Source organism: Colobus angolensis, unplaced genomic scaffold (genome assembly GCF_000951035.1).
Source record: "Colobus angolensis palliatus isolate OR3802 unplaced genomic scaffold, Cang.pa_1.0 Scaffold424, whole genome shotgun sequence".
NCBI classification, from domain to species: Eukaryota; Metazoa; Chordata; class Mammalia; order Primates; family Cercopithecidae; genus Colobus; species Colobus angolensis.
Genome location: NW_012117644.1, coordinates 1,017,912 through 1,025,168, shown reverse-complemented (window position 1 = coordinate 1,025,168; position 7,257 = coordinate 1,017,912). Strand labels below are relative to the sequence as shown.

Sequence of the window (7,257 nt, the reverse complement as noted above, 5' to 3'; positions counted from 1 at the left end):
CACTGCAAACTCCGCCTCCTGGGTTCACGCCATTCTCCTGCCTCAGCCTCCCAAGTAGCTGGGACTACAGGCGCCCGCCACCTCGTCCAGCTAGTTTTTTGTATTTTTTAGTAGAAACGGGGTTTCACTATGTTAACCAGGATGGTTTCGATCTCCTGACCTGGTGATCCGCCCGTCTCGGCCTCCCAAAGTGCTGGGATTACAGGCTTGAGCCACCGCGCCCGGCCTATATACTTTTCATTTAGCTTCCCTGTTAACATTTTGCCAAATTTGCTCTCTATTTATCCTTTTCTGAATCTTTTTGACTGTTAGATATAAATATCATATTATTTAATCCTTATTTCAGCAAGTATTTCATAAGAAAAAAGTATCTTCCTGTATAACTACAGTACTCTTAACACTCAGGAAACTTAACATTGATTCAATGCATCCAATGTATAGTACTTGTTCAGATTTCTTGTGTTTTCCCAATGATGTCTTTTATTGAGTTTTTTAAAATTCAGGATTCACTGAAGGATCACGCATGTATTTATGCACTTGTCATGACTGTCATGTCTTTAGTCTGCTTTAACTTTGAACAGTTCTTTTTTAATCTGAATGCCTTTTTGTCTTTCATAGCATTTGTCTGTTTCTTCTGGATTAGATTCAGGTTAGGCGTTTTTGGTGGTAGAACTATATAGATTAATACAATAGTTTGATGAGGCTGACACTAAAATACATAGAAGCAGTATCTGATTTTGTAAGACAGTATATAATTTAGCACTTATTTGTGCTATCTAATCTATAAACCCTGTAGGAATTTACAGAAGAAGGAATTCAGTAGGACTTGGAATAACTAGGAATGAAATATTTTGGGAGAAAGATGGGGTTTGGAAGATGACAGAATTGGAGGCAGTTGGGATATGGTTAGATAAGCTGTGATTTGGGCTTCCCATCCTACTATTAAGGTTGTGTATCATGAAAAGTGACTTTGAGGGTTCTGTATCTTCCATGGTGTTTGTACTGCTAGAAGCCTCTTGCTTTGGCATCAGACAGGTCTAGAGACTGTGCCCAGCATTTTGCCAGTTACCTAACCTTGGGGAAGTTTCCTCATTTGCAAGATAGAGTATTAGTAACTATTTAAAAGGTTACTGTGGCCAGGCACGGTGGCTCAAGCCTGTAATCCCAGCACTTTGGGAGGCTGAGATGGGCAGATCACAAGGTCAGGAGATCGAGACCATCCTGGCTAACACGGTGAAACCCCGTCTCTACTAAAAAATACAAAAAAACTAGCCGGGCGAGGTGGTGGGCGCCTGTAGTCCCAGCTACTGGGGAGGCTGAGGCAGGAGAATGGCATAAACCTGGGAGGCAGAGCTTGCAGTGAGCTGAGATCCGGCCACTGCACTGCAGCCTGGGCGACAGAGCGAGACTCTGTCTCACAAAAAAAAGGTTACTGTGATGCTCACAATGAGATACTACATAAATATTTGAATTAAAATATTTGAATGCCTTTACGGGAGTGCATCGTTTCCTAGATCTGCCATGTGCCCCGCTAGATCGTTTTGTTTTGTTTTGTTTTGTTTGGATACAGGGTTTCGCTCCTTTGCCCAGGCTGGAGTCCAGTGGTGTGGTCTCAGCTCACTGCAACCTCCCAAGTAGGTAGAACCCAGGCACAATCCACCACACCTGGCTAATTTTTTGTATTTTTGTAGAGACAGAGTGTTTCTGTGTTGCCCAGGCTGGTCCCGAACTCCTGAGCTTAAGTGAGCCGCCCACCTTAGCCTCCCAAAGTGCTGGGATTACCGCTGTCAGCCACTGCGCCTTGCCTGGATCATTTGTTTCTGTTACTTGCCTGACCCCTGACAACGTTTGAATTTACCACTCTGGATAATTGAAGGCAGGGAAATAAGAAAAGGCTTGGCTCACGCAGAGAGAAGTGGGAAGATGGGCTTGATCAATTCAGAGTGTATTCTGTAGAATAGTGGGAAATAAGGTTGAATAAATGACTTGAGGCCATATAATGGAGGATTTGGAAAGTTAAGCCAAAGAATTTAGATATGATGCTTTAGGGAGAAGAAAACTGTGGAAGATTTTTGAGCAGGAGGAGAGTGGTGTGGGGCCTCCTGAGGAAGCAGCTTTCTGGCTTAGAGACTGAAATCCTAACAGGGCAGGGCCTTCACGGTGCTGACCAAATGTGGGTGTGGCTTGGCAGTCTTGCCACGGAAGGCCAGAATTTCTGCCCCAGTGACTCTTCCTGCTCTGCCACTGACTCACCCCATTGACCTGGCCTGCATGGCTTCCCTTCTGCTTGCTGTCCGATCCACAGAATGCTGGGGTTGCCCAGGATAACGTGAGGCTGAGCTGACCAAGAGTGGGTGGGTTAGGGGAATGAATAATCATTCCTGTCCCTTTGCCCCTTCCCTAGGTGGAAACTAAGCCAGACTGCCGGGGATCACCCTGTTCTAGTGCGTGGAGGCTTCCACCAGGAGGTAAGTCAAAATGGTTCCTGCCTTCTACTTTTTCATAGGTCAGATTTGTCCTGAGCAGGAGCTCTACTATTTACTTTTTCCCTGACTCAGGTTCTTCAGAATGACTGTCTTTCAATTATTTGAAGCAAACAGGTTACTGTAGGAGGAGAGCAGAGAGGTTTAATAAAGATATTTTTTCTAACTGTGGTAGGGTGGTGTCCAGAGGTTTTCATTGGACCTTGCTTTGAAGTAGATTGCCTCGAACTCTTGTGAGCCAGACACTAAACATTGGCCATTGAGGCCACTGCAGAGAAGTCCTGGTCTTTAAGCCATTATTTCTCCACTACTGGGTTTCAGAACCATTCTTGGTGTGCTTTAGTGTCCCAAGTTATTTACGTCCCTTTTGATCAGGGGAATGAAGGAAGTGAGAAGCAGGGGAGGAGGAGCTGTATGCATAAGTATGTGTGGGTGCATTATGCTGGGAGTTCGGGTGTCTGGGTTTCTCGTCCTGACTGTCGCTAACCAGATGTGTGACCAGGGACAAATTGCCTAACGTCAACGGACTGAACTTTTCTCATATGTATAAAGGGACAGTTTGGATTATATGATCTTGAAGATTTCTTCCAGGGCCAAAATTTATCATTATATAATGTGTAATTATAAAGTAATGTAATAGCTGAACAAATGTGACAGATATTGTACATGTCTTGCCCCCTTGATTGTAATTATGGGGTAATTACAATGTTTGTAAGTTTGACCCCTTCAAAGTAACTGTGTTCTCAGCCTTTAGATTTCCTTTGGTGATGGTGTCATTGCCTCAGATTACCTCTAAGCCAATCTTTGAGTATGCTCAGAGGTAGCAAATCTTTACTCTTAGCATGGTGGATTCCGTTTTTAGAAACAGCCAGAAGATGCCATGAGCCAAAAAATCATGCAAGGCCATACCTTTTTTGGTGAAGAATGAGGTGTGACTATAAAACAGTAACACCAAATTTTTCTGTTGGTCTCACATGGAGTAGACTTTAAAAGCAGCTCCCAAAGAAGTGTTTTGTTAGAATAAATAAATAACTTCCTAAGGAGAGTATTTTGATTGCAGTTTTCATTTGATTTAATAAGATTAGAAATGTCTGCTGGAAAACAAGTCACTTTCCTTTATAGTAACTGTGCATATGCTTGCTTATACGTTGGGGTGACTAGATAGTGGAGAAAACTGGCCTTTTTTTTTTTTTTTTGTAGACAGGGTCTCTGTCACCCAGGCTGGAGTGCAATGGCGGGATCTCGGCTCACTGCAACCTCTACCTCTCGGGTTCAAGCGGTTCTCCTGCTTCAGCCTCCCTAGTAGCTGTGATTACAGGCATGTGCCACCATGCCCAGCTAATTTTTTGTATTTTTAGTAGAGACAGGGTTTCACCATGTTGGCCAGGCTGGTCTTGAACTCCTGACCTCAAGTGATCCACCCGCCTTGGCCTCCCAAAGTGCTAGGATTACAGGCGTGAGCCACTGTGCCCTGCCAAAAACTGGTCTTTCTCCTGGTACTCCTCCCAAATCACAAGTGTGTTGAGGGCTGAAAAGAGTTGAAACATGTTGCTCTATAGGAAACTGCAGCTGAGGAGCCATTGCAGTCCCATCTCCAGAAGACCCACAGAAAGAGTTAAAAGAGTTCTTCAGGCTATGGCAGCCACTGCCCACCAGCACACCCAAATCAGTCAAGATGAGTCCCAGGTGATGAGGCTGAAGCAGATGGTTTGGTAGCTCCAGTCTGTTTTAGGGAGAAATGATGTATTAAATCACTACATTGATTTGTTTTTTGTTGTTAGCAGTTGTGGGTTTGAAAAAAGGTAGGCAGGAAGATGGTGAAGGGGTCAAGCATAGGGGCTGTTACCTTGAATATATGCAAATTAAGCTGATTATATTATAGTGCCCTGTAGTCTGTTCCTGGAAATGGTGGTCTTGAAAACTGATCAGTAAAATGAGGTATTAGACAGCCTGTTCAAAAGATTCTGTCACTAAGTTACTGTATAATCATTTGCAGTTCTCTTTCTTACTTTAAACATTGTTTTCCTCATTTTTATGTTGGAAAAGTTAAGAGATGCTAAAAGTTCTAGATGAAAATTGGATAAGCCTAAGGAGGTCTGAGGTAGGGAAATGTCTATTCTAAGCTGTTTGACTACTGGACTTGGGGTAGGAGTGGAATTTCCTTTTTACTTCCTAAATTATAGTTACTTTACTCTGTACTTAGAGTCACAGCTGGATGATCAAATATTAAGTAGCTATTTAATGAGAAGCAGGCACTGGAAGCCTGCTCCTGAAAAACAATCACAGGATGTGTTAGTCCCAAGAGAAGTCATTCCTTGGTAGGACTTATTGTTTGAAGGAGGTGGGGGTGAATTTCATCAAAATGGACAGTGTAGATATTGTGATTCAGAGAATTGAGAGACTTTGTTTCCTGCTGTTACTAATTTCAAGCCTTTCTTTAAAGGGATTCTCCTCATGATTGGTACAGTGGGATTCATTTAGAGAAAAAGCCTGTGTACCAGAATTAGAAGTTAATGCCCAACAGCAGGGCCAGTTGCTGGAGGACAAAGTGGCGTAATCAGTTGCTTTTCAATACTTAGATCCTACAGGTGACCCCAAAGATAAAATACGCTACTTTGTAGCCCAGATCTTCCAGCCTAGTGCCTAGCAAGCTCACTAAGGAGAGGAGGTGACCTGTAGAATCCACACCTCTTAATCTCCCTGTTTCTCTTCTTTTCCCTCAGTGCCCTTTAGTTTTAATTAGGATTGTGTAAACATAGTCATGTTGCCAGTCCTCATAAAGTGGCAAGCCCTTGACATTTTCTGCTGGTCACTCATGCTACATATATAACGTGCAATTAGAGGGGCTAGCTTCTTTGACAATTTCCCATCCATGGCTGTACCACTGAAAGAATTCAGATTAGGGCCAATTGGCTGTCATTTATTTAGTACCTACTGTGTGCAAGCAGTGTGCTGGAGTAGAAATGATTTTAAAATGGTTTCTGCCCTCCAAGAGTTTAGTAAAATGAAACAAGTATTACAGATAGCATCCACCCAGGGAGGATTGTAATTAAGTTTGCAGAGGAACAAGCAATATGGGAGCATGTAGAGGAAAGAACAATTGTTCCTGATTGTGGGAGCGATAAGGAGAGTTTCTGAAGGGAGAAGGCATTTTAGCCAGGTTGTAAAGGAATAATAGGAGTTCAGTGGGTTTAGGAGACAGGGCATTTGATGGAGGTCACACCATGGGCAAAGGCACAGAGCTTGGAAAATGCCTGGCATATATGGGGAAAATGTGCCTGAGATAGAGGATATTTTAGGGAATGAACTGAAGATGAGGCTGGGAAGGAAATTTTGAGGGTTGGATCTTAGAGAACCTTAAGTGTCAGGCTAAGAGATTTGGATTTTATTCTTCATGGAATTAGCTATTAAGTGTTTCTGATTTACAGACTAACATGACCCAACCTATGTTATTTAAATCTTGTCTGTTCTTCAGTGTAAAGTCTTAGAGGTTAGGTTGAGAGAAGGTGGTGGTCCTGGTTCTTATAATACAGTATAAAGTTTGTCAGGCATCTCATGTTTGGGATCTTGATTCCTCAGTTATATTTACTAAAACAACTCCAAAAGCAAGAAGGCAGGAAGTGGTCAGAGCTGTGTCCCTTTAAAATGAGCTCACTACCCACCAAAGATGATTTTCTTAGGCATATGCATTATGAACAGTCTTACTGCTAGTGGATTGCTTACTACTGATAATTCTTTGTGGATAAAATTTCTCACAAGGAGTGGGCTTTTCATTATAGGGCAGAAACCAAAAACATTTTTTGAGCCTGATTGGAAAATAGTATATACTCATTCTAGGACATGTGAAAAACACAGAGAAGTTTAAGGAAGAAAACTAAAATCACCCATAATCCCACTATCTGGAGAAAACTACTGTTCTTATTTTAGCATATTTTCTTTTAGTATTTTGTGCTTGCATATTTCTGGTTTTGCAATTTCCAGATCATATATTACCTAAAATTTTATATTCTGCTTTTTTCCCCATTTACCATTTTTTCATTATATAGATTTATATATACTCTTCATAAATATTTGCAATGGCTGCATAATAGTCTATCATATAGAATTTTTATATGCTTTCAGGTTTTTTTAAATAATAATGGAATTTTTTTCAAATCATTTTTGTAATAGATATAACAAATAAGTGCCCAAAAAGTCTTTGCCCTAGTTCTGCCCTGCAGAAGTAACCATTATATATTAATAGTTTTTTGTGTATCTTTACATGAACATTATTATGCATAAGTTTTTGTCTGTGTTTTTGGTTTTTTTTATGATACATAGCTACAAATAGATTACTAGATTAAACAATATGAAACTAATTTTTTCCTAATTGTATATGATGGTACTATTTAGAAAACATGAAAAATAATGTGTTAAGGGAGAAAGTAAAAGGCACCCATAATTCCACAACTCAGAAATAAACATTATTTGGTATACTTCCTTACAAGTATACATACACATATACAAATTCACAAGTATGTGGGGAGAGGGATAGATATGTATATGATATATCTATCTGTCTATAAATATTTGTATATATAGTTTTAAAAATGGGGCCATACCATAATAGTTTTATCCTACCTTTTTTTTTTTTTTTTTTTTTGAGAGAGGGTCTCACTCTCTCACCCAGGCTTGAGTGCAGTGGTACAATCACAGCTCGCTGCAGCCTCAACCTCCTGAGTTGAAGCGATTTTCCTTCTTCGGCCTCTCAAGTAGCTGCGATTACAGGCACGTG

At 41.1% G+C, this 7,257-nt stretch overlaps 1 protein-coding gene across 2 annotated transcripts in view; it reads left to right on the top strand.

Moving 5' to 3' along the window:
- The window catches only part of NUMA1 (nuclear mitotic apparatus protein 1), an 83,805-nt gene that overhangs the window by 9,475 nt on the left and 67,073 nt on the right, over window positions 1–7,257 (top strand). For both annotated transcript variants that reach the window (XM_011956779.1, XM_011956780.1), the window contains exon 2: window positions 2,405–2,468. The gene's annotated coding sequence lies outside the window, so the exon portion shown is untranslated. The remainder of the gene's footprint in view (window positions 1–2,404; window positions 2,469–7,257) is intronic.